The 27,988-nt window shown below is 48.8% G+C and overlaps 1 long non-coding RNA gene across 1 annotated transcript; it reads left to right on the forward strand.

Moving 5' to 3' along the window:
• The first annotated feature begins 1,745 nt into the window (after positions 1–1,745).
• LOC136793758 (uncharacterized) lies at positions 1,746–22,948 on the forward strand. Its single transcript, XR_010839402.1, has 3 exons — positions 1,746–2,800; positions 10,784–11,004; positions 21,910–22,948. It is a non-coding gene; the product is annotated as an uncharacterized lncRNA (long non-coding RNA).
• The last annotated feature ends 5,040 nt before the right edge of the window (positions 22,949–27,988 follow it).

Genomic DNA, 27,988 nt, shown 5'->3' on the forward strand with positions numbered 1-27,988 from the left:
GCAGTGACACTGAGTGTCTTTACATTTTGCGGTGAAGCCATCACCACCATGCATCTCCTGCATTTTTTAATCTCCCCAGACGGAAACTCCGTCCCCATTGAGCACCCACCCCCGCTTCAAAGCCAGCAAAGCCAGCAGCTTTTCGGGGGACCCGTCCACGGGCTGGAGTAGCACACCCGGATGAGGACTGTGTTTGCCTGCAGGATCCAGGGAGGCGCCCTGGGCTCTGTGCCTCTTTCTTGTATGTTTTTGGGGATCGGATGCAGCAATTGACTCTTCACTCCAGAACTGGCATCTCTACGTGCTGAACCCCTAGAAATTCCACTGAGGGAGAAGGCCCCGAACATGTTTTTCAAATTTTTAAATTCTGGTAAAATACATAGAACATAAAACGTAGCATCTTAACCACTTGTGGGTGTACATTTCATTGGTATTAAGTATATTCATCATGTCATGCAGCCATCACCACCAGACCTCTCGAGGACTACTTCAGCCCCCCAAACTGAGACTCTGTCCCCACTAACGGCTAGCTGCCCAGGCCCCGTGACACCCCCGCCGTTCTCTCCAACCTTCCAGTTAGACTCCTCTGGTTCCTCGCGTAAGAGGGGTTGTACAGCGTCTGTCCTCTGTCCTCTCCCTGCGCTCCCTCCTGCGTGAGACGGGACATCAGTCACGGGCCCCATGTCACATAGTGACTAGGGCTGCGGTGCTGGGGCGTCAAAGGTGGGTTGTTCTGGCTCCAAAAATCCTCTGAGTCTCCATCACTGCCCTTATCTTGGTCTGAACAGGTGCTGGGACTTCCGAGACGAGAGGTCGTTCGGGGACGCCCCATCTTACGGAGACGCAGGGCTTGCTGGAGGTGTCACAAGCGGCAGCTCTGTCCTGCTGGCACGTGTGACTCCAGTGCCCGTGCCCTCCCTGAGAAGAAGAACAGGCTGCGTCGACCTGAAGTCCGGGTCCTCCTTCCCAGTGGTTTTAGACTCCGAGGTCAGGGAAAGAGCTCCTCCAGGCTCCCACGGCTCTGGGGATGAGGACAAAGGCTCCTGCGGCTCCGAGGCTCTGTTTGCAGGAAGCCTCCCTGTGTTTTCCGCCTTTAGCACTTCTGGCAGAGACTCTCCCCAGCCGTGGCCAGAGCCGCCCCAGGACAGCTGGCCCTGGGCTCTCCGGAGATGGCTTAGGAGCCTGCACGCGGCCTCCTGCTCTGACGAGCAAGATTCCTGGCCAGACATGAAAGGGGCCATTATAACAGCCCCTTCTCTCCACTCAGCTTCGCCCGATTAAGTGGGAATCCAGCAGAAATCCCCCCCCCACGTGCTTCCTTCTCATCCTGGACCCCTCCCCCACCCGCCTCATCCTGACAGAGCCTGGCACCCCCCTCGGGCAGTTTCGGGGTCCGCTGAGCTTGTGCCCCACGCGCTACGCGCCACTTATTCTCATCCCGTGGCAGCAGCAGCCGGTGGGAGAGGCGGCGTCTCATGCCCACGGCGGCCTGGCGGCGAGTGACGGGGCTGAGACCGCAGTGAGACCCGCCTGCCGGCAGCACCCAGCCTCCCCCCTCCCTGCTGTGCCCGAGGGGTTGGGCTTGCCTGGACATGGTGTTCTCTGCAGCACGAACACGGAGTTGCGTAATCCCGTGGCCGCGTGCGGTGTGTGGGCCTCTGCGGGGGTCAGGCCGGGTGAAGCCGAGCCCCGGGCCTGCGGCATCCGGTGGGGTCCTCGGCCAGCAGCCCCCTCACCCTCGTGTGAACCGGAGCGGGAAGCGCCCGGTCGGGAGGCCAAGGCTCCGGGTGATTTATGGAGGGCAGCGCCCTCAGCAATCCCATTGATATTGAGCTTTCAGACTCCTGCTGGCAATTCCACAGGACCTCAGCCCGGCCCTGCTATTTTCTGGGCTAAAACCACACCTATTCTGAGCAGTTTTACTATTTTCCTAGGGACAGTGGGGACAGATGGTTTACGCTCTCTCTTCCCTCCGTCTGGAGAGGACGGGAGACCACACAGATGGGGAGAAACGCTCGAGCCACGAGCCCCAGTCCCACTGGCCTGAATCGGAGGGCCAGGCCAAGCCCGTCCTCGGAGCCTGGGGTAGGAGCTGGGCTGATTCGCTTTCTGCGATTTTCCAGAACACTGTGTCATTAGCGATGAACTTTGGAACAGCCAGGCCTGGTGAAGGAGGCTCTGAAACCAGCGGTTCGGAAGACAGAGCGACGCGGTCCGTGCACGGCCGCACTGGCACCTCCGGCCTTTCCATTTTAGTAGTAACTCCTCGGTGACATGGAAACCACGTGGAGATAACCGGAGTGCGCTGGCCTTCCCCGCGCATAAACAAAAGCCCTTTCGGAGGAGAGGCTCCCCCGGCTGAGGAGCCAGCCTGGCAGCCGGCCCCGCTGGGATGCGGGGCCGCAGCTGAAGAGGAGGCTGCCGGCCGCGGTCACTGCGCGCAGGACTCTGCGTTGTGACCTCGTGGGAGGAGACACACGCCGCCAAGGAGGTGCCGATACGACCCGGAAGGACTTACGGGCTGCGGACCCCCAGCCCCCGCGGCTGTGAGCGTGGCCTGCCGAAGTTGGTGTGGGCCCCGCTGGGAGCCAGGGGGGGCCAGCCCCTCTGCGGAGGTCAGCAGAGCTGCCACAGAGAAAGGGGAGCTGCAGGGCGAGGAGGATGGGACCGTGACAGCGGCGGCGGGCGCGGGGTGCTCTGCTCAGAAGGAGCTGTACGTGCAAAGCTCGGAAACAGCGCGTGGCTCGCGAGGCAGATGGGCTGGGGTAGCTCTGGATGAAGCGTGGCCTGTCGAGGAGAGGTAAGGCGACGGGTGTCAGCTTGCAAGAGCTCTGAAGCCACACTGAAGATTCCAGGTCTAGTCCTCAGGGCGCCAGAGGAGCCCTTGGCTTTTTCAGAAGAGGGGACGCGATGGTGCAGTCGACAGCTGGGCTCGTGCACTCCTTGGGGACCACCTCGGTCAGGCGCTGTGCTGGGGATGCTGAGAAGGCGTTTGGGAAAGACCGCGCTGGCGCTGGGGGCGAGGGTGGGGGGTGGTGACGGGAAGGGGAAGGTGGACTGGAGATTGTGGGAGATGGAAGGGAGCGGGCGTGGCGACCCGTGGATGTGGCCGCGGTGGACGGGACACGGGTGGGGAGGAGAGGAAGCGGCAAGGCTCCCTTGGGAGTAACCAGCCCCAGGGACCGGAGATGGAGGCTAAAGGGGATGGCGAACGTCCGAGGCTTGGATGTGTGAAACCGCAGGTCCCAGGGAGCGCACGGGAGCCATCTCGTACAGAGTCTAATGTGTGTGTCTCAGGAGGAGGGGCCGGGACCGAAGTGACGGTGGCCGAGGGGTGCCAGGGTCAGCCGGGTTGAGCGTGTACGTGTGTAGAGCAGAGAGGCGGCTGTGCTCAGGGACCAGGGCCTGGAGAGGTTGGGCCCAGGCGAGGAAGTGACCAGCGCTCTGAGACCATCTTGCTGCGTCCTGCCGGGTGAGTGGCCCGGGCTCGAGATGGAACAAGCTCGTGGCCATGGAGGAAGCCTCGAGAGGCGGACATCACGGGCTGTGACGATCGTGTTTAGCCAGAGCTTGCCGCCGCTGGGGGATGGAGCCGTGGGAGGGAGAGCCTCGCTGGTCTGGTGGGAAGGGTGTGCCCCAGAGTTACGAGACGGGCTCCTTCACATCCAGACTCTGCCATCTAGGGTGTGAAACGGTGGGTAACATCATTGACCTTTAGGGTCCTTGTCCCTTAGTGGGGGATGCTGCCCACCTCTTGGGGTTTGGGGACGATTAAGGAGCCCGCCAGACGTGGTGCCGAAGGGCTGTAGAGCATGCAGGGCTCCTCGAACCCTGGCAATTTCAGCTCCCCGGGGGGAGCTGATGGCGAGCAGCTGCTGTCTATAACATCAGAAGGAGTGGACAGATGAGCAGTACAAAGTCTAGGCTTTGGGTGAATCCATCCTATGCCTGCAAAAACACATTCCCATCGGCGCAGGGACTCTCAGAGCCATCGGGGGCGGGTGGGGGACTGGTGCCCTACTGGCGGGAATGGACTTTGTCAGCCCAAAGGCCAGACCGCTTGATCAGCAGTGTGTCTCTGAACGCTCAAGAGGTTTTAGGAGTGATTCACTGATGGGGGGGCGGGGCTGGCTGAGGGTGACCTAGGGAGACTTCCCAGGGAACACAGGTCCCTGGAGATTCGCTGGGAAGGAGAACACTTAGTGCAAAGCCAGCGTGCAGAGGGCGGGGCAACCCGCAACGCTCGCCGGGCTGGCGTGGACTCCAGCTCGCGGCCAGGAACTCAGGGGCAGGGAACATTGCCTTCCTGTCCCTGTTCCAGCGATTTATGGCACAAGAAAGGACTTAGGAGGTGCCACGGGAACACTTGGAAGAGCTGAATGGGTGGGGCGCAAGAGCATCGTGTTGACCTCCTCCTAGAGGCCCAAGTCCGGTCACCGCAGGGGTAGCGGGGTGCTGGGACTCACCCGTTCCCGAACGCCTCGCCAAGGCCCCTGAGGGCAGCCGAAGGGTGACCGTCCATCGAGGGGGTGGCTCAGGGCATACAGGACTGGAAGCCCCGGGTGATTCGGGGCATGGAGGCTGTGGCTGGTTGACCCTCCCCTTTTACAGAGAAAGGGAATCGGCCGCGGTAACGAAGGCCAGCTGAGTTCAAGTCTTCTCCACTTGGCATCCGGCGGTACGAGGCTCCTAGCAACGTCGTGCTTCTGGTGGGATGTGGGAACACTTAGGTCCGGATTGCTCAAGATCTGTCACAGATTTCCAGGCCCTCTTTGAAGATGGCCGTGGCGCAACCTTCTGTGTGGTTCGATGTCCGCTCAGCCTCTTCCTCACTGGCTGCTCTGGGAAGCTTTGTCTCCGATTCCCACAATGCTGCACTTCACTCCTAACCCAGTGGCGGTCAGGCTGGTGAGCTCCATTCTCCTTCGGCAGCGTGCTCTCCTTTCTTCTCTGGCCTTCACTTTCACGGTGAGGGTGTGCCCTTCTGTTCCTCCAGTACCGTGAGTCTCGGTTGCTCGCGCGTGCAGCGCCCAGGGACCCAGGACCACCTGCTCGCGTCATTCCTGCACTGTGCACAGGGCTGCACGTGGCAGACGCCCTGTCTCTCCCCATCGGCTCTGGAGACCCGGCCACAAAGCAGAGCCAACTCTGTTCCCCAGGTTCCCAAGTGACTTCTGACCTTAATCCACCTCTTTGATAAGATGTATTCATTACCACGCTTGAGACAGCTTTGTGCTCAGAAATGCAAAGCATCTTCCAACCTTAACCCATTAATCCCATTAGCATCCCAGGGAGAGCGGAAGGCACCCGCCCAGTCCTGTGACTCCCATCCGTCCGGCCTCCATGCATGTCGGGAGGGGCCGGGCAGACTTGAGCGGAGAGGGTTTGGCCTGAGAGTCCTCGCTGAGTCAACAGCAAGCCTGGAAAAGGAGCAGAGTTTCCCCACTGAGGCCAAGGGCCGCGTTGCCAGTGCAGGCTTCCTTCCTTACAAAACGGCCATTGTCTCCCAATTCATCCCACTCCACCCCTTCCCCCCCATTGTCTCACCTCCAAAGAAGCACCCACCCGCAGTCGAGGCACTTGTCAATATCTAAGTGCCAGCGAGGCAGTTGTCAATATCTAAGTGCCAGCGGCACAGGGGCCGTTTGCATTGAGCTCCGAAGAGAGACGTTTGATCATGGGGGCAGCCAGACGAGGCCCTCTCCTTTCTCTGAGCTCACCCAACACTCTCCCACACTGGAGGGTTCGGCCTCCGAGCAAAGGCAGCCCTGGCCACCTGTGTGGGACTTGCCGCCGCTGTGCTGTCCCAAGAGCGCTACCTACCAGGGCAAAGCCTCTCCCTGGGGGCGCTCGGGAGGGGACCCGCCGTCAGAGGCAGCTGGATAGGGAAGAAACAAGATGTTCTTTCTCCTGCCCGTGCTGCCTCTGTGCTCTCAAAATTCTACATTGTTTTTAGTTTTCAGCCTAATTTTAGTCCAAGAACTTGGTGAAGCTGGAGAAGACTCTTAAACCTTTTTTTTTTTTTTTTTTTTTTTTTTGTAAACAAGTGTGCTTTTCTGGCCAGATGTTTCTTTTTTCCTGGTTCTTACGGGGCTGCGCCATTGAGCTGTCCGGCTGAAACTGAATAAATCTTTGTTTTATGGCTTCTTTGCTCCTTTACAGCTTAGAGCCTCAGGAAGGAATCAGATCTTTTAATCCTTCTGGTCTTAGCCTTGAATGACCTTGTGAACGCACCGTTGGCTGAAGAAATCTTAGAGATATTTTTGAGGCTGACCTGACAGCAGGTTACCAAAGTTCAGGACCCTGACGCCGGGGAGGTTAAGCTTGCTGGGCTGTAATAACGAGCCAGGGGTTCGTGACCACCCCCAGCAGGGTGCCATCGAGAATCAGAAGCATTTCTTTGTCATGAACGTGAACGGTGTGTCTTGCGTGATTACGTGCACCTTGCGGTCGGTCACCAAGACGGGAGTTGTTCTGTCTCCAGCTGGATGCCCCGTTTCAGGGCTGAGCCCTGAGTCCAAGCGCGTGCAAAAATGCGTCCTCAGGACAGCCTCTCGAGGCTCCAGGAACCGGTCTCATAAGCAGCGTGCTGGGGGTTAGGATGATACGGCAGTAGGTGAAAGCTTGAGGTATGGTGAAATGTTTTCGTGGTTCCGAGAGAGCAGGCTGATTTCAGCTAGTTTTACTTCTAAAAGGACCCTGGCACCGGGACAACCTTGTAAAATCTGTTGTGAGCGATACAGCTGTGGCCAACTGCAGAGTGCTCCAAGTGTTGGAGAGAGCAGGGGAGAAATCTGGGTGCAGTTTTTGGACAGGTTTCCGTCTGGGAGGAGAAAATGCTATTGCTCAATCTCGAAAGTTGAGTTTTAGGTCCCAGGCGGCACATCAGACTGTGGGGCTGGCCTCAGGCGAGAAGGAGAAGGAGGTCATGCCCAGGGCTCCTCCCCGCCCCCCTCTGCCTGGTGGGCTGCCCCGGGAGCTCCGACCCACGGCAGTAGCATCCCGAGCTCTGGACCTCTCAGAAGTTGCAGCGAATTCACCGTCTTCTGTTCCTCTCTCTCTGGAAGTGCACTGCGTCTTTCCTGGCCTCATGTTCTGCCCTTGCCTTCCCTGTCACCCACCCCCTCCCATCACACTGTCCTCTCCTCCCACATGTAAGCAGTTGCGCAATCGTGTCGATTCTACCTCTGTGACGTCCTTGCTCGAGTCCCCATCGCCCAGGTTGTGTCCACAGCCTCCTGACGGCGCATTCTGCCTCGGAGTTCCCTAAACTTCCTCTGTCTGCACCTGCTGCTGATGACTTTTCCTAAACTTGGCCCTGACTATGGCACTCTGCACTCCTCAATGGCTCCCTATTGCCACAAGAGCTCTGCTTTGTACACCCTGCATTCTGGTCACGCTGGACAGAGGCTCATGCACCCCTCTCCCCGTCTCTGCTCACCTTATTCCTCCCACCTGGAGGGAGCCCCTCTGGGATCGCGGGGAGTGTTCAGAGGCCTCGTCAGCTGCTGAGAAGAGGAGAGGAGGCTCAGGACAGAGAGAGAAGAAAGGGGGTGAAAAGCCTCTTTAGTTCCGGAACAAAGAGAAATGTAGAGTCTTAAGAAAAACCAAGGCAGGAGTTTTGACGCAGCTGTTTTGGCATCCTGGCAATGCAAGCCGTTACATCTTCAGCTGTATTATTCTACTAAGTGATTTGCAGAACGGACGCCCAGACCTCATGCCTGAGCCTCACCCTTTTCAAGCCCACCTGGAGGTGGGAAGGATGGTGGACAAAGAGATGAAGTGGGTGTGAGGCACCTTCTGGGAAACCACAGAAACGAGGTGTCTGGGGGTCTTTTAACACTTCATTTCAGGGGTGCGGTGTTAGGGGGCAAAGAGCCACAGCCTCTCAGCAGCTCCCCCATTATGAACTAGGGTCCGTTCCCTTGTCACTTGATTCTAGGCTGGTGGCTTGCTCTGACCAGTAGAACGTGGGGGGCGTGAGGCCTCCGGAGACTTGCAGCTTCTCCCTCCGGCTGCCCTGTGGAGGCAGCTTAGCCCCCTGGGGCACGAGAGACCGTGCAGAGCAGAGACCAGCCCTCCCACCGGAGGCCTCCTGGCCAACCAGCCCCCCACGCCGAAGCGTGAGAGTGAGACCCTGGTAGATCCACCAGCTGACCTGCCACCTGACCGCGGCCCCGCGAGGGAGCCCAGCGGAGATCAGCCAAGCCGACCCGGACCAGAGCAGCCCATCGAGGCACACGATCGTGAGCTTAATAAAAACGGACGCTGTTTCAAGCCACGAAACGCCGAAGTTGTTTGCTAAGCAGCAAAGCTGTTGACACAGCAGCCATCGATCATCCGAAGCCAAGTCTGTGCTCATGACACGGTTTGTGAAGAGTCCGACCCGTCCCTCGGCGCCCCGTGGGTCTTGCTCAATGGTTTTCAATTAAGATATAAAATTGGCTGCTTCATCAGGCAGCTTCTTCTGGTTTCCATTTGAAAATTCATAGGCTGGACCCTTGTATTTTTTTTTGTTGGGGGCGGGGATGGTAAAGTACAAATAACGTAAAATTTGCCATCTTAACTGTTTTTAAATGTACACTTTGCATCACCACTCTTAGTTCCGGCACTTTTTCCTCATCCCCCAGGAAACCCCGCGCTCATTCAGCAGCCACGCCCGTTACTCCTATTCTCTCCGCTCCCCTCCCCACGTCCCTGGGTAACTAATTAACTACTTTTCGTCTCACCGATTTGTCTGGACATTTCCTATAAACGAAACCGTTCAACATGCAGTCTTTGGTAATTGATTTAACACAGTGTTTTTCAAGATTCATCTACGCTGTAGCCTGAACCACTCTTTATTCCTTTTTATGGCTGAAGGACACAACCTGTTTGGCTCTGTTGCCCTTACTTTTTTTTTTTTTTTTTTTTTTCCGGTACGCGGGCCTCTCACTGTTGTGGCCTCTCCCGTTGCGGAGCACAGGCTCTGGACGCACAGGCCCAGCGGCCATGGCTCACGGGCCCAGCCGCTCCGCGGCATGTGGGATCTTCCCGGACCGGGGCACGAACCCGCGTCGGCAGGCGGACTCTCAACCACTGCGCCACCAGGGAAGCCCTGTTGCCCTTACCTGTAGGCATAGTTATGGCTCTGATGCGCTAGGGACTGTCCTGAGTGTCTTGTGTTCTTCACTCAGTGGTTACCTGTTGAGCTCAGAGCTGTTCTTGTCTGCATTTGGCAGGTGAGGAACTGAGCCACAAAGAGGTAAGTGCTCAACCAAAGTCACACAGCTGGAGAAAGGCACTCAAAGATGCTAACGGAGAGAATTGTACTCCTGCCCCAGGGCTGCGCGCTTCTCGGAGGTTTCCGGGCAGTGGAAGAGGTTGGGTGACCGGATGATGCTCTCCTTCTCAGCGGTGCGCTGCACAGGAAACTCTGTTAAACTGCCGAGGGTCCGTCAAGCATGTGTAGCAACACGATTGTGTTATTTGTTTTAAGATGTTTGGGATTTTTTTCTGATTATAAAAATAATACCTACTTATAAGAATTCGGACAAAGCAAACGTAAAGAAAATGAGAGCCACTGATTTAAAAAAAAAAAAGAAAGAAATGAAGACATAGGAAGTGGAATTGGAAAAGGAAAGAAATGTAGAGAATAGAAGGGAAAGTCTATCGTGACATACTTGGAGAAGGATGTTGGATGGAGTAAGTGTCCGGGAGATTTGTTTATGGACATTTGAAGTAACTGACATCCAATTTTAAGTAATTGACAAGGTCATTTTGACATAGATGCAAAAACTCCCTGGCATCAAAACAGCCTGGTAAGAGTTGAGCGTGTGTTGGTCTGAATCAGAGAAAGGAAGATGGTACCAGCAGGCCTGTCCTCCAACTCCTGCAGGGCTTAAAAGGAGGACAGTTGAACCCGATGGTATGTTCAAGCTTCTGAGTGCCAGGGACTTGATGCTTTTACAAGTAATATCTCATGAAGTCTTCCAAACCACTCTCTGAGGCAGGTGTTTTCCACTGCAGTACATAGACGAGGGACAGTGGTAAGACGCCCTCTGCAGTGTCACAGCACCCAGTTTCCTGAGGCTCCACCTTGTGCTGTTCTTGCGGCTTTGCAGTGTCCGCCTTGGATAAACCAAGAAAGCCCCTTACGGCCCTGATTGGCCTGGGCAAAAGGCTGCTTAAGGATTGGTCTGGTCTTCCTTGCTCACGAGAAGTTGAAAAATAGGTCAAAGATCATTTCCCACTCATGATCTCCCCAACATTAGCTCTACTGTGCTTGATGTTCAAGGACATCAGCGTCTTGTCACTGTTTTATTGTCAGTGCTTTTGAAACGACATCCCCACTTCTCGCCCCATGCCTTCCTTGACGAGCCCCTCTGGTTGCTATGGATTTATTTATATTATATAGGCACACACTAAAGCAAGAATAGATAAAGAAAGCAAGACGTTGTGCTTTGTCGGCAAGGGTGCATGGTAATAAGTCAGAGGAAAATCAGTGCACAGGAAGTGCTACCTGATTCTTCCTACATGCAGCTGAGCTCTTAGCACCCAAAGCAGAGAGAAGACCGTCCACTCACAGAACGGTCAAGGTGCTTTCCCCAGCCGTTTTTCCCTTGGCACTGAGCTTTCTCCTCTATACCACCAGCTAGAAAGGCTGGAGGGTATCCAGGGCAACCTGATCATGGTTCCAGGGACAGATCAGCTGTCCTGGTAGGCCATCTGGCTGAAGGATATATACATGGTTGTAGAGGTGTGGGGGTGGGGGCAGTCCTTAACCTCCTGCTTCGTATTATAGGAAATAGCCAGAGCTCTCTGCAGAGACGCAGCAGTTCACAGAGCGCCAAGGAATGGAGAGGATCTTACGGATGCAAGTGGGAAGAGACCCTTAATGAGGGGATGGCAGAAGGGGTAGAAGGAAGACCCAGAGAGACCCCCTTCCCAAGGAGGGGCTCACTGCTTGGTTGAACCATCCGTGTACTCACTGAATGTAGGCCCACTGGGTTTCTTTGAAAATAGGTAATGTACATGCATGTTTTTAACCTCTCCTTCCCCCCTTTTTTAAATCAAAAAATGCTGTCATGGAACAGATAGAATTTATGACCAAACATATTGTCCTGAATTAAAGAAGCAAACAGGGACTACTTACCTCTATAAAACAAGAGCTTAAAGCAGAGACAGACCTCAGGGAAGACATGACAAAAGAGAAGAGGAAATGAGATATGCATTTGCAGAACTCAGGAAAATGTGCAAGAGAAAAATGCACCCATTCACAGATGTAAAAGGCATGTTGGTAGCAGCACAAACAACAGACACTGCCCAAAACATAACAGGGTATGTGGCGAACAGGACTGAGAAGGAAGTACACAAGATAAAATGGAAGTAAACAAGCCATTTAAGAGGATTTGAGGATGGGAGGCAGTAAAAAGGATGCCAAATATTTGTACCCAACGAGTCTGAAGCATCAAAGAACTAAGATCATGAAAGAAAAAAAGTAAAAATAAAAATTATATTTAAGAAGTGTTTCTGGAAATAAAAAGGAGACTTGAAGCTGCACATTGAAAGGAAATATTGTGTCCCAGAGAAATGAGTACAGAGATCACCACTAAGGCATTCCTGATTAAACTTATTAAATTTCAAAGATAAAGAGGGAATCAATGAAAACAATCAGGTCACCTAGGAGGGGAAGCACATCAATCTGGCTTTAGTTGTCTTCCAGCCAGAACAGGGAGGAGCAACACCTATGACATACCCACCAAAGTGTCACGCAAATATAAAGGCAACAGACCCTGGTGAATATGTAAGAACTCGGGATGTGTGGTTTATTTGAGCCTTTCTTGAAGAAGCTACTAGAGGTAGAATTTTAGCTAATCAGGGATGAAAGAAGAGAATTGGCTCTGAGTGTTTAACTTTAGGGTTAAGTCATAAGAAGGTGATGAAAATATTCTGGTTGAGAGAGAAAGTGAATAGTGTGGGAGAGAGAAGAGAGAGTCTGGAGCAGTGCCCTTGGGGGATGTGGAGAGATGGTTCTGGAACACAGATGGAATGGTATTCAGGTTGGGGCATTTCTCAAGGTCCATCACTAGAAATGGGAATGAAGGTTGAGCGTGTGGTTGCAGGTGTCGGCCCCCAGGTGGCCGTGCACCTGGAGGGTTGTGGGAGAGCTCTTTTGACTCTGGCCACTTCTCGATGAAGTGTCAGTGCAGAGTGAGGATGAAAGAAGAGGGGCTGGGATTTGAGGAGAAAGGAGAAGACATGAAACAGTCATTTGGGTCGTGGGGTCTGATGTATTGTTCGATTCATCCATTGAATTAATTATTTCCAAAATGATACCTTTCAATTCTAGAAGTTCTTTTTGGTTCATTTTAAGATCTGCACGGTCATTCCTTATATGGACCCTTATTGACTGATCTTTAGAAGTTCATCCTTTTGTTAAAAAAGCATATTCTGCATACTTATCCTATATTCCGTTTCTGCTAATTCTAGCGTCTGGAGTCCTCAGGGTCTGACTCTTTTCGTCGTTTCTACTGACTCACACACGTGGGTCCACCTCCTCTGTGCTGGGTGATCTTTGTAAACCATTACAAGCTTTTTGCTTTGTTGGAATTCTGATGGCCCAGATGGGGAAGGTTTTCCCTCTAAGAGTGCTTGCAGCCAGGTCACCATCCTCAAGGGACCTGGACTTGGCGGGGGCTCCAGGCTGGCTCACCTCTGCAGAGATCCCTGTCCTGAGGCAGTGCTGCTGTTGGTGCCTTGAGGGAGGGGGCCTCACTCAGCCCCCACTTGCTTTAGCTCCAGGTTTTTTCCAGTTCCCCCTCATGCTGGCTCTTCTTTTATTGGTATGTGGGGGGTGGGGGGGTTGGTCTTTAGAGATTTCACTGCTTCCTGTGGGTCCAGCAATGCACCAGAAGGGGTTCCCTCCTTTTTGCCTTTGTGTAGGTGCAGGATCTGGTTATTTCATAGTGTTCCCCCAAGTCTCACAAAAGTGAAAGAGGAAACTTAGTTTTCACTTTATGCCCTTTGAAATGTGTACCATAGCTATTTATTACCTACCAGGGTACACAAATAAAATAAGTGGTTCAAAAAGGTGGATTAGAGCTGTCGTATGCATTAGCATGCAAGCAGAGCACTAAGTCATACATTTGGGCCCCTGCTCTCAGCAGGTCATGTTGGGTATTGGTACCCACGGCCCCTCCCCACCCATCACACCACACTGTTTGCAGACCTGCCTTGCCCCTGATGGATTCCTTTTCCCAGGATGGGCCTTTTCTGGTACTGCCTCGCCTGGGGCACTCACTTCGTCAAACCCTGGCTGAGCTCGCCTCCTCTGGAAGCTCTTCCTGACCCCTGCCCTCTTCACCTCACGGCCCCTGTGACTGTCTCTCCTCTCTTTCCTACTCGGGACCCTCCACCACCCATGAGCTCCTGGGGCTGGGCTGGCCTTCCTCTCCCCCCTCATCTTCTTCTCCTCATAGCACAGCACCCAAGAGAGGGTAGGTGCACGGCTTTCTGTTGGGATGAGTGAATTGGGGTATCCAGATGTCCTCCAGTCGCTTTTCAGTTTGCCCATCTAAGACACTTTTTGGCATTTAGGAAACAACCGCCTACAAAAGCAAAGCACTGAAGCCAGAGAGGCATGCATTCCGGAACTTGCCCGGCCCAGGAAGCCCAAGTTTCTGGCATCCAGGAGGGCGTTGGCAGGTGGTGTAAGCCAGATTCCCACGAGGGCTCTTTTGGCGATGCTGATCTGGGGACTGATGGGAATGTGGGGGAGAGAAAGGAATGCTCGTTTAGGAATGAATTGTGGTTACTGGGGGCAGGGTCAGGCGGTGCTGCACTCAGTCTTTCTGGAACCCACTGAGGGGCCCTGTCCAAAAGGGGAGATGCTGCATGAGTCAGCTTAGTTCTGGTCAAAACCTCGAGCCCATTGACGTGCACATTTATCTCCTTTTTGGAATCTCAGGGAACAAACAAGGGTTTGGTACGGTTGCGTCTGCCTCTCCTTGTAGACCTTCCTTACTGTGAGGGTTGACGCTGGCCCCGTCCTTTCTGCAGCCTCTCCTGTGGGTCCTGGGAAGGCCAAAGATGACCCTGGCCAACTGAGAAGGCCCTCCTGAGCCAGAAGGAGGAAGACAAGCCAGTCCTCATCTGGAGGCTTGAGTGGGTCACTTCCCTGTCCCCATTTTCTGAGCAGCAGGAGGGCTGACACCTGGGGTAGATGCAGGTCAAGCTTCCTGGCTCCTGGACCTTCAACATCAGTTGTTTCTACATCTTCCGAAAGGAAGCCTTGTTCCTGCCCTTGTTTGAGACCTAGTCCTACCCCCGTGCCTGTCATTTATTCACCAAGCACATTTCTAGGGCCAGGCATTGTGCTGTGACCTGGGGCTATGGGATCAAATTGTCCACAGTGTCCTAGGGTTGACCCACAGATGGTGGCATTCACACCAGACTGATCAAGAATGACAGTCAAAATCCCAAATCTGGCCTCGGTCCATGGAAGAGGTCCAGGAGGAGCTAACTTTTGAACTGAGTTTCCTCAAACCAATAGCAATGAGCTGGGCAAACAGGGGTGGCTGGGTCGGAGGGACGGGAAGCTTGTATTAGTCTGAGTCCTGCAGAGCAGGCAAGGCTGGGTCTTCTAGGAGCCACCAGATGCCAGGTTGGACCCAGGAAGAGCCTCTAAAACCCTGGTATCCTGCTTAGAGACTAGTTCTTAATCCTCATCATGGGCATAGCTTCACCTAATAGTTAACAGAGGTTAGATGTACTTTTAAAATTGTGTTTTTCAGCTTTATTGAAAAAAAATTGTTTCAGTAAACTGTACATACTTAAAGTGTACAATTTGATGAGTTTTAACATACGTTCATGAAACTATAAGCACAATCAAATGATGGAACGTAATCATCACTTCCTAAAGCTTCCTTGAGTTCCCCTGTGATCCATCCCTCGATCCTCCCCATCCCCAGAAAACCGCTATTTACTGACCTCTTTATTCTGCTGTATTGACCTATAAATACATTTTTATGATACTGTCTATATAAACATGTCTATCTATTTGTTAATACGATACTCCCTTGATTAGTGTAGTTTTGTAATAAATCATGAAATTTATTAATTTAGTTTAAGCCCTCTGACTTTGTCCTTCTTTTTTTCAAAGTTTGTGTGTGTGGAGTTTTTCTAGGTGCTTGTATTTTAATATATATTTTAAAATTAGCCAATCAGTTTCTACAGTAAATCTGCTGAGATTTTTGACTGAGATGATATTGAATCTGTACATTTGTCTGGGGAGAAATGAAAGCTTAACAGCACAGAATCTTCTAATCCATGAATGCAGTGTATCTCTCCATTTACAGAGGTCTTCTTTTCCTCTCTAATTATTTTGTTGTTTTTTTGTGTTGTTTGCACATCTTTTGTCAAATTTAACCTCAAGTATTTTATCTGTTTTGATTATATTGTAAATGATTTTATTTTTTAAATTTCAGTTTTTTTATAAATATATAGCAATACAATCGTTTCTATTGACCTGTATCTTGCAAACTTGGTAAACTCACTTATTAGTTCTGGTGGCTTTTGTTTTTTGTAGATTTTTTAGGGTTTTCTATGTTGATGGTCACGTCATAAGCAAATATGACAGTTTTACTTCTACCTTTCAAGTGTGTATGCCTTTTATTTCTTCTCGCTGCCATTTTGCATTAGCTAGAATCTCCAATACAACACTGAATAACAGTGGTGGGAACAGACATCTTTATCCTGTTCTTGAACTTAGGGGGCAACATTTAGTCTTCTACCATTAGTGATGTCAGTTATAGCTTTCTTGTAGATGCCCTTCCTCAGATTGAGGAATTTCCTCTAATATTAATATGCTGACAGTATTTATAAGGGATGAGATATTAGATTTTGTGAAATGAGTCTCCTGCATTTATTGATATGATCACCTGTTTTGACTCCTTTATTCTGACAGTATGGTGAATTACATTATTTGATTTTCAAATGTTAAGTCAGCCTTGCATTCTTTCATAAACTCCATTTGGCCACAGTGTAGTAGTATCTTTTTGCCTATTGTTGGATTAGATATGCTCAAATTTTGTTAAGAATATTTGTATCTGTGTTCAGGAGGGGTATCATTCTATAGTTTTTATGTAATATCATTTTCTGGTTTTGGTATCAGGGTAATGCTGGCCTCATATACATTGGAAAATGCTCCCTCCTCTTCAGTTTTTTGGAAGGATTTGTGTAGGATTGATTATGTTTCTTTCATAAATGCTGGTTGGAACTCTCCACTTAAGCCATATGGGCCTGGGATTTTTCTCTGTGAGAAGGTTTTTAACTACAAATTTAATTTCTTTAATGGAGATAAAGCTGACCTATTCACATTATCTATTTTTTCTTGAGTGAACTCTGGGAGTTTGTGTCTTCCAAGTAATTTCCCCATTTCATTAAGTTACTGAATTTATATAAAGTGGTTTGTAATATTCTCTCATTATTATTTTTTGCCTGTAGGTTTTGTAGTGATGTCTCTCCTCTCTCTTGTTTCTGATATTGGTAATTTCTTTCCTCTCTCTCTTTTTCCAGATCCATTTGGCCAGAAGTTTTTCAGTTTGATTTATCTTTTCAAATACTTAGCTTTTGGTTTCATTGTTCTTTCATATGATTTTTCTTTCCCCATTTCATTGATTTCTATTATTTTTTATTATTTCTTGTCTTTTGATTAATTTGAGATCAATTTTCTCTTCTTTTTCTCATTTCTTAAGGTGGAAGCTCAAATCATTGTTTCAAGAATTTTCTTTTTTTAAAGTGAGGTGTTTAGTGCTTTAAATTTCACTTTAAGCACTGTTTTAGCTGCTTCTTACACATTTCAACATGTCATGTTTTTATTTCCATTCATTTCAAAGTACATTGTAATATTCCTTGTGATTTCTTCTTTGACCCATGAGTTATTTAGAAGCATATTATTTAGTTTCCAAGCATTTGGGGATTTTCAGATATCTTTCAGGTATTGATTTCTAATTTAATTTCATTGTGGCCAGACAAACATAACTTGTATTATTTGAAACCTTGTAAATTTATTCATGTTTTGGTTCCTCACTTGGTAAATGTTTGCATGTTCTTCAAAAGAATGTGTATTCTGTAGATTGGTAGCATATTCTATAAACCTCATATTGGGTCAAATTGACTTATAGTATTGTTAAAGACATATCTATCCTTACTTATTTTCTGTGTACTTGTTCTATCAATTAGGAGGGTTTCTGAAGTCCCCAGCTATAACTGTGGACTTGTCTATTTCTCCTTTTAATGCCTACCAGTTTTTGTTCCAAGTATTTTGAAGCTCTCTTATTAGGGGCATAATCATTTAGGGTTGTTATGTCTTCTAGGTGAATTGACTTCTTTATCATCAGTAAGTGATTCTCTTAATCTTGGTTAATACCCTTTGCTCTGAAGTCTACTTTGTCTGATATTAATGTAGCCATGCCATCCTTGTTCAGAGTATTTTCAGCATGGTGTATTCTACTTCTATTTTTTTTTTTTTTTTGTGATACGCGGGCCTCTCACTGTTGTGGCCCCTCCCGTTGCGGAGCACAGGCTCCAGACGCGCACGCTCAGCGGCCATGGCTCACGGGCCCAGCCGCTCTGCGGCATGTGGGATCTTCCCAGACCAGGGCACGAACCCGTGTCCCCTGCATCGGCAGGCGGATTCTCAACCACTGTGCCACCAGGGAAGCCCTACTTCTATTCTTTTAATTTATCTATATCTTTTTAATAAAGTGGGTTTATTTTAGGCAGTATGTAGGTTGTTCTCACTTTTTAAAATTCAATCTGACAATCTTTGCCTTTTATTTGAGGTGTTTAGAGCATTTACATTTAATACAATATTGATATAATTGAGTTTATAGCTACTATATTGCTATTTGTTTTCTATTTGTCTCATATGTTATTTGCTGTCTTTCTCCTGACTTCCTCTAGATTAACTGAGTGATTTTTATTATTTCAGTTTATGTCCTTTGTTAGCTTACTCACCATACCTCTTTTTTTTTTTAAATAGAATTTGCTTTAGGGCTTATAGTATACATCTTAAAGTTCTCACAGTATATCTTCAAGTAATATCAGAGCACTTCACATATAGCATAATAATCTTACAAGGCTGTACTTCCATTTCTCCCTTCCCAGCCTCCATGCTATTGCTGCCACATCTTTTATTTCTACCTGAGTTTTATACCTCACAATATATTATTATTATGTTTGCTTGAATTAATCAATTATCTTTTTAAAAGATTTTTTAAAATAAGAGAATATTTCTTTTACGTTTACCCAATATTCACCATTTCTGATGCTCATCATTCCTTTATGTATAATCAAAATTTTTAAAAATCATTTGCTTTCTGCTCAAAGGACTTCCTTTATCATTGCTTGAGTGAAGTTCTGCTGGTGATAAATTTCTTCAGCTTTTGTATATCTGAAAAAGTCCTTTTTTTCACATTTTCCCCCTCTGGATAAATAATTCTAGATTCCCAGTTCTTAAACTTTCAGGTGTTGTTGTATTGTCTTCCGGCATGCATTATTTCTGATGAGACATTGGCTGTCATTCTTATGTTTGTTCCTGTGCACATAATGCACACCTCCCTCCTTCACTCCAGCTGCTTTTAAAGTTTTCTCTTTATCACTGGTTTTGGGAAATTTTATGAAGAAGTGCCTTGGTGTACCTTTCTTCATATTTCTTGTGATTGGGGTTCATTGAGCTTCTTGTATTCATGCATTTATAGTTTTCACCAAATTTGGAAAAATTTCAACCATTGTATCTTCAAATATTTTTTTCCCCACCTGCCTCTCCTTTAGGGACTTCAATCGCATCTACATTAGGCTGTTTGAATTTATTCCACTAAAGCTCTGTTCATTTTTTTCCCCATCAATTTACTCCTGCTGTTTTATTTTGGGTGGCATCTCTTTCCATTTAGTCTCCAAGGGCACTAAATTTTTGTTCTGTACTGTGTAATCTGCTGTTAATCCTAGATACCTCTTTTTAATTTTAAAATTTTTTATCAGAATATAATTGATTTATGAAGTTGTGTTAGTTTCAGGTATACAGCAAAGTGACTCAGTTATACATATACATATATTCATTCTTTTTCAGACTGTTTTCCCATATAGGTTGTCACAGCATATTGAGTAGAGTTCCCTGTGCTACAGAGTAGGTCCTTGTTGGTTATCTATCTTATATATAGTAGTGTGTGTATGTTGATCCCAAGCTCCTGATTTATCCCTCCCCTCAGTGTTTCCCCTTTGGTAACCATAAGTTTGTTTTCAATATCTGTAAGTCTGTTTCTGTTTTGTAAATAAGTTCATTTCTTTCATTTTTTTAGTTAGATTCCATCTATGAGTGATATCATATGATATCTGTCTTTCTCTGTCTAACTTACTTCACTTAGTATGAAAATCTCTAGGTCCATCCATGTTGCTGACAATGGCATTATTTCATTCATTTTTTATGGCTGAGTAATATCCATTGTATATATGTACCACATCTTCTTTACTCCTCTGTTGATGGACATTTAGGTTTCTTCCATGTCTTGGCTGTTGTAAACAGTGCTGCAATGAATATTGGGGTACATGTATCTTTTTCAATTATGGTTTTCTCTGGATATATGCCCAGGAGTAGGATTGCTGGATCATATGGTAGTTTTATTTTTAGTTTTTTAAGGAACCTCCATACTGTTCTCCATAGTGGTTTTACCCATTTACTTTCCCACCAGCAGTGTAGGGGTTCCCTTTTCTCCACACCCTTTGCGATATTTACTGCTCGTAGACTTTTTTTTTTTTTTGCGGTATGCGGGCCTCTCACTGTTGTGGCCTCTCCCGTTGCGGAGCACAGGCTCCGGACGCGCAGGCCTAGCAGCCATGGCTCACAGGCTTAGTTGCTCCGCGGCATGTGGGATCTTCCCGGACCAGGGCACGAACCCGTGTCTCCTGCATCGGCAGGCGGATTCTCAACCACTGCGCCACCAGGGAAGCCCTGCTCGTAGACTTTTTGATGATGGCCATTCTGACCAGTGTGAGGTGATACCTCATTGTAGTTTTGATTTGCATTTCTCTGATAATTAGTGATGTTGAGCATCTTTTCATGTGCTTTTTGGCCATCAGTATAGACATCTTTTAAAAAAATCTCTATCAATTCAATTTGTGTCTTTTAAAAATCTTTCCATATCTTTTCAAAATTCTTACATTTTCCTCTATGCTCCTAGCATACAAAATCTACTTATAATAACTGTTTAGCCCCTTTTCTACTAACTCCATCATCTGTATCATTTCTGGCCCTGTTTCTATTGACTTTTTCCCCTTGATATGAGTCATGTCTTCCTGTTACTTTGTATTCTTAATATTTTTGATTGGATGTCAGAATTGTAAATTTTATTTTGTTTTGGGTGCTGGATATTTTATATTCCTTATATATTCTTGAGCTTTGTTTTTGAGAGCCATCATGTTACTTGGAAACAGCTCGGTCCTTTTGAGGCTAACTTTTCAGCTTTTTTAGGGCAAAATCAGAATGGCCATTAGCAGAGGGCTAATTTTGCTCCACTCTTAAGACAATATCCTTCTGAGTACTCTTCCTGACGCCCTGTGTATTACAAGGTTTCTCTGCTTTGGTGAGAACACCAACTATTCATAGCCCTCTATGAACGTCAAGATGGTTCTCTGTGTTCCTTTCTGGTGGGCCTTTCCTGGTCTCATATGCACGTGCTGACAGGTACTCAGCTGAAGTCTCCGGGGAAGCCCTCTGCAGGACTACAGAGCTCTCTCTCCAAGCAACCTGCTCCTCTTCTGCAGCCCCTCCTCTCTGGAATGCTGCCTTGCAATTCCAGCCTCCACAGCTTCCAGGATTCTCAACTCAGTGTCCTCACTAGAGGGAGAACCCCAGGCTCTGATTGGGTTGCCTCTCCCTGCAGTGTGACCTGGGAACATTTTCCAGGTAGCAAGTGAAGGCAACCATCAGGCTCACTTTATTTGTTCCTGTTTCCCAAGGATCACTGTCCTGCGCTGCCTGCTGTCCTATATCTGAAGATGATTGCTTTTTTCTTTTTTAAGTTGTTTTGTCTTGTTGTTGTTAATGTGGAAGGGTAAATCTAATCCCTGTGACTACATCATGGTCAGAAGCAGAAATTCTACATATGCTATTTTTTTTTATTGTGGTAAAATACACATAAAATTTACCATTTTAATAATTTTAAGAGAATAGTTCAGTGACATGAAGTACATTTGCACTGTTATGCAACTGCCACCACCATCCGTCTCCAGAGCCACTTTCATCTTCCCAAACTGAAACTCTGTCCCCATTAAATACTAACCCCCCATTCCCTCCTCTCCCAGCTCCTGGCACCCACCATTCTACTTTCTGTCTCTATGAATTTGACTGCTCCAGATACCTCATATAAGTGGAATCATAAAATGTTTGTCCGTTTGTGTCTGGCTTATTTCACTAACATAATGTCTTCAAGGTTTATCCATATTTTAGAATGTGTCAAAATTTCTTTTTAAGTTTAAGCTGAATAATATTCCATTGCACAAATATACCACAGCTTGTTTATCCATTTATCAGTTGATGGACATTTGGATTGTTTCCATCTTTTGGCTATTGTGAATAATGCGGCTATAAATATGGTGAGCAAATATCTTTTCAAGTCCTGCTTTCAATTCCTTCAGATGCACACCCAGAAGAGGAATTGCTGGATTATATGGTAATTCAATGTTTAATTTTCTGAGGCACCACAGGATTCTTCTACAGCAGCTGCACCATTTTTCATGTCCACCAGCAATGCACAGAGATTCCGATTTCTCCACGTCCTCACCAACGCTTGTTATTTTATGTGTTTCGATAGTAACTATCATAATGGGTGTGAGGTGCATCACATATGCAATCTTTAAACTTTTCTGCAGGTGTGAAAGAACAGCCTCTCAGTCATGCAGGGCGACGGCGGTCCGGGCGCTCTCCAGGAGCTGAGTCCAGCACCCCACAACAATGCACATAGCTCACCGCGCTGCAAACTCTCCATGGCCATCTCCACATCTGGCACCCATCACAGTGCCTGACAAGCCCTGACTGTTGCTTGGTTGGGAGACGTGGCTGAGTGACCCAGCAGGCAGCTTCAGGGATTACGTGAGTCAGCGTGTGGCTGTAGCAAAGGTCACGGCTGGGGAAGGGGTGGCAGATGGGGCCGGAACGTCTCCTGGGGCCACACTTTCCTGGGCCTTCAGCTTGAAACTCAGCACTTGGACCTTCCTCCCAGAAGCTACGTGAAGGTTTTAAGTAGGGGGCAATCTGTGGTTCAGAAATCACGCTGATCACGCAGCCTGGAGGGCATTTGAGAAGAAGGGACTAGGAGACCAGTGGGGGACACAGGAGCGGAGGATCGGGTTAGGGTTAGGGGTCATCCAGGCACTGAGCTGGATGGTGAGAGTCTGTTAATGGCGTCCCTCGCCTGCACTGGCCGGGCCCCGGCCCAGGGGGACATGTATCCTCATGTACAACAGGTGCGGGGGATTCGGTGCATGTTGGGAAACTCACAGATTATACGAAAATATGTGACCAACGTGTGAAAGGGGAGAGGAGCCAGTCTCAATCTGGGTGGCATTCTTCGGTTTCTAGAACCTGTGAAGGTGATAAAAGGAATTTCTGATGAAGCAGAAGTTGCTTATCTTCGTAGCTCAGCAAACAAGGATGAGATCAAGTTCCCTCCTGCTAAAAATGTGTTCATTGAGTCTTGGGTTTCCCTCTGTGCTTTTCCCCTTGCCTTCCTGTTATGGAAATGACAACTTGACCCTGCAGCAAATAGGAAGTCGAGAAAACAGAGGACTTGTATTTGGTTTTCACTGTGGTGCTAATGGCTTCTGTCCTCAGATGTGGGTCTGCCTCTGGGTAATTGGCAAAGAGGGATGTGCCATTTGTCATTAAAAAATTAAAAACGTTTGAAGTGAATGTGAGTTCTAAGTGTGTACTTACTACCGAAATAAAATAAACCTTCCCATTTTATGAACTGATAATTTTGGATACATCAAGCAATGCATAATGCCTGCAGTTTTACGTCTGCGGACTTTAGCATTGCATCGGTGGAAAAGTTTGCTGTCCCTACTCCATTGGTCTCAAAGTTTCAGGACATTTCTTATCATTAGAAAGGAGCTCTGTGACAACTGTAACCTCCGCTACACCCAGGACTGACCTCTCTCAACTCTGGCCGGCTTCCCGGCCCTGGGGGCTGAATCGGTCACACATCCACAGCCCTGTCCTCTCTTTCTATTTGTTCTCTTTCCCTTCGACCCCCTGACTCCTACCCTTCCCTCCTCCTCTCCCCTCATTCTCTCTCTCATTTACTTATTTGGCTTTGCTGGGTCTTAGTTGCGGCTTGCAGGCTTCTTAGTTACAGCACGTGGGATCTGGTTACCCAACCAGGCTTCGAGCCCAGGCCCCCTGCATTGGGAGCATGGAGTCTTTCCCCACTGGACCACCAGGGAAGCCCCCTCGCTCTCTTTTAAGAGTCCATTTACCTCTTGCTTAACTTACTCTAGATTTATTTTATACCGCTTATGAAGATCGGTGGTCACGTTCTAGCAGCAACGACAGATCTCCACACAGTTTCTTGCTTGGAGGACTTCTCTGCTTTTGAAAAAGGGCCTCTGGTTATTTGGGAAAAAAAAAAAAAAAAAAAGCAGCTGGGGGGGCTGTGAAGAGAGGCTAATTCTTTCCCATTTCTAATGATATTTTTATGAAGTTCCTAGGGAGAGATGCGGAATTCTGTTTGGGAAAATAAAAAACAAAAACAAAAACTAAGCTTCCAACAATGCCATTAATGTTGATGGAGCCTTTATTCATAATTGAATGAACGATCCTAATTTTATAAAATACAGCCATTAGATTTGGAATCTCCTGTGTATTTTGAAGCATGGCTATGATATAACAAACTTAATTGATTCCTCCCAAACAAGCACAGACTACAAAGTTGCATGGAAAAAATGTACTGTGAACAGAATTGGAATATCAGAAAATACAACTGAATTCACTGTTCTCCAGCAGAAGAAGGAACATCCCTTTAGGGAGGAGACCTTTGTGGATTTCCAAGGCCAAGGTCAAGAGGGAGCACGCCAGCCGTTCCCACGTAGAAAACACGGGCTGAGCCTTGACATCTCCCTTCCTGCCCTTTTCCTCTTAGGTAGTGGGTGTGGGCAAACGAGAGGGACAGTGGTGTGGCATGGGAGTTGGAAGGGCAAGGTTCCAGAAGGGGAAACTTCAGGCCACGGAGGGGAGAGGAGGGAAAACCTCATGACGTCATGTTAAATGTTTTCACGAGGGGCTGTTAAATCCATCACTTTCCGCACTGCCACCCACTCCCCCCCCGTTTGTGTGGTTGTTTCTTTGTACCTAACTGATGAACTACTTATTTTACCAATTTACTGAGTTTTCCTGGGTGCTGTGTCGGCACTGGGCAGACAGTGGTGATCAGGGGAAAGTGAACCTGCCTCTCGGTGGGGGAAACGCCCATCGCACAACCAGGTCACAACGAATGGCTTCACCTTGGCTGTTGTGGGTCACCTGCAGGAGAGGGCGAGAAGGCCGCAAGCCCCAGATTGAAGGCTGGGGGAGGCAGCCTTCCAGGAGGAATTTAGGTTTGAACAGGATGCGTGCACGTGTCTGAGGTGGGGAGGGGTGTTGCCAGCAGATGGCGTGGCCCCTGGAGACCCCGATGCACGAAGGGGCAGGTTGTGGAGAAGGAGGCGGCCAGGACCGAGGGGGAGGAGTGTTGTGCCCAGAGCCGGACTGCGGGGGTGGAGGAGGGGTGAGTGCTCCTGGACCCTCAACAAACCCTGCCTCGTGGCAGCAATGTTTTGGCACCTTCTTCTGGCCGCTGCCCCGTCACAACTCCTCAAATGTTATTCCTGGACCAGTTGGACAATTTCATCTGCAAGGTCTTGAAACACCTGGGAATGGACTCCGGTGGCCTTGGAGCAGGAGCCCCTCCTCCCGCGAGCTGCGGCCCTGGGCAGCACCCCCTCCACTCTGGTCACGACTCGCTCTGTTCTCTGTAGACAGAGGTCCTTCTCCTTCTCCCTGAAGAGGCGATGGCAGCCGCTGAGGAGTCGAGTGTCTTCTTTGTCCCTGGCATCTGTTCCCAACACACCATCTGCCCTAGACAGCAAGCCCACGTCTTTCTTCTTGTTCTCCCTTCTCCACTTCTCGCTTGGACTATGGCAGTGGAGGAAGTCATCCTAGCTCAGGCGCAGCGATCCTGAGAGCGCTGTGCAGGGAAAGGGGGGCTCTGGCAATCACCCTCTGCTCCGGGTCCTCACATCTCCTCCTCTGGGCATCACTTGCCAGGACGCCCATCTTTGCTTTCCGAACTCCGCTCTTCAGATGGCTGGGGTGACGCAGGGAAGTGGGTCCTTCCCAGCAAATGGAGGAGAGGGGCTCAGTGTCTCTCTCTCCTCCAGGTGAACACAGCCCCAGCAGGCGGAAGATGTAGGTGACATTTTAGACCCTAGGAATCACCCTACCTTATCTAATATTAAAAAAAAAAAAAAAAATCCTACAAGCAAATTGGACAGGGGACTGATGCAGGGAGAGATGCTGAACAAAAAACCCTGTTTTCTTCTCAAAGCGTTATCAGTGACACGCCATATGGTTTTTGCCAAGCCATTTGGCTGCTCTCAGATTTTCTATCCTCAACTGTAAAACTGAGCTAATAGAATTCGCCACCCCAGCAGGATATCACAAGCACTAATCAGAATGTCTATAAATGCCTTTGAACTCCTTGTGAAAAACACGCAAGCAAAATACCAAGTGAGATTTATATAAATGTCATCCTAACCCCAGATGTCCATTTCGAAAGTGGGAATTTAAGGCTTACGTGGACGCATTTATTACAGTGCTCACAGAAATTACAAACGACTGGATGCCCTGAGTTTTATTTATTTATTTTTCAACAAGACTGTGAAATATGCCGGGTCAAGGCTCAGAACATTTTCGAATATAAGCTCCGTTACGAAAACCAGTTTGCATTTAGAAGGGCTATCCATGAACACCTGGGTCCATTCTATATGCCACGGTCAAGACCCCCTAGCCTTTTATCCTCTGATCCTTGGGGTGTGCTATCATGTATCATCTTAATGCTCTGTGCACTTCTCTTTCTTTTTTCCGCCGGGAGAATTAAGAAAAACATCTCTATCTATCGACAGATCTGCAATGGTTTATCCCTTAGGAAGCCCCGTGACTGTTTACTTGACTCTGATACAGCATAATTACCCTTAAGTCTATGTGTTTACTTCGGAGATCTCCAAAAAAGAGTAGAAGAGATCTAGCAACCCCAAATTAGTTTAGGAACCAGCATGTCCCTTGCTTTAAGGAACACAGTAAACATTTCAAAAGAGCATGCCAGCTCGTTATCCAATTCTCTGTCTTCAGAGACTTCAGGGAAAACAGCAGTAGTTAAGCAATGTTTGCCAAAAGCAAATCTGGGAATGGGTGTTGATTTTAAAAGAGAAGGAGAGAGCAGCTCGCTGCTGGCTGCAGGTTCTCCACGGTCGGTGGGGTGGAGGCAAAGGCCCATTTCTGCAGACTTTCCAGGAGGAGCTGTGGCCCCTCCTTGACCTTCCGGCTCTGGGCGTGGGGGTCCCTGATAGATGAATCACTGAGGCGTGATGTGTCCAGCCGGTTCCTGAGACACAGCTCCCCAAGTCTGCAGAAACAGCTTTAGTTGCCCTCAGTTGATTCTGCCCTAGAACCAGCCCCCTGGTCAGGAGTTCCGATCCTGCAAAGAGCAAGTATGACTGTGTTTCCCACCGTGACATCAGACACCTTCCCACATCCCCCCGCCCCCAAATATGCCCTCTTTAATACTCTGGCAAAATGCAATTAACACATCTTCTGGCTATTGGAGAGTCTGGTTTCTTTAGAAAGAAATAACTTCTTCAAAGAAATGTGATTTTTGTGATATGCGTCTGGGTGTCCGGTGCAAAGAAAGTGAGCATTAGCCACCTGCCCCCCCAAAAAACGACTACAACTGAAAAGTGGCACAGTGGCCGTTCAAGGTCTGCCACATTTCTTTCCAGCGCTTGTTCTTTTTTTTTACACCCTGGGGAGCTGGAAGTCTGGAGCAGCTGGCCAGCCATGGCTCTTCCTACCTCCTGGTGATATTTGAAAATCTTCATTTTGGTTTAGAGGTCACAGGTCAGCCCATCCATGTGGATTCTTGTAATTGCACAGGACGTGCTTTGTGTGTGCCGATTACATCTTTTCTTTTGGACCCGAAGGGAGCCGTTCATTAATCCGCTGCCTGTGCCTAAGGCTGGCCTGCGGCAGATCTTCCGCGAAACTCCCTGGCGTTACTTTCCTCCTGGGAGTCTTAATTATGAGGCATTACTAGGACGGATGTATTAAGCAGCCTCAATTCAGCCTGGTTTGCAGCCTTGGGGGAGGGGCCCCCTGATTTTCTGTGCTCCTTTTCTGCCCAGTGTAAGGTGCCTGGAAGACTCTTACGGCAGATAGCCATTGACGTGGGAGTGTGATCGGGGCCCCAGCTTTGCCCCCAGACCTTTGCAAACCGCTTCCTCTCTCGTGGGTCGCGCTCTTCCTTTCTGCCAAAGGTCAAAGGGAAGAGAGGTCTCAGGTATGCCAGGACCTAGTCCCATCCCACCTTCCCCATGTACGAGGCGACAAGGCCTTGCCATTCCCCGTGCCTCGGTTTCCCCAATGGGAGGGCAGGATGGGATGGGAGTATACAGCCCGGGCACAGTGCACATCTCCTGGCGGGGCCGTGAGCCGGGCCGAGCCCAAGGCTGTGACGGAGGAAAGCCGCCGACTGCGTCCGTGTCCTTTTGTACAGCAGAGGTCACCTGGGAGCTCCTTGGTCCTTACCTGTCACTCTTGCCAAGCCCTTCTTAATTGTACAAGCTGATTAGGCAGGCCCCCACTGCCTTGCGGGAAGGGACTCAGGGCCCCCTTGGCATTTCAAAGGCCACCCTCCCCTTT

The sequence above is a fragment of the Kogia breviceps genome, chromosome 3, assembly GCF_026419965.1.
Source record: "Kogia breviceps isolate mKogBre1 chromosome 3, mKogBre1 haplotype 1, whole genome shotgun sequence".
NCBI lineage: Eukaryota > Metazoa > Chordata > Mammalia > Artiodactyla > Physeteridae > Kogia > Kogia breviceps.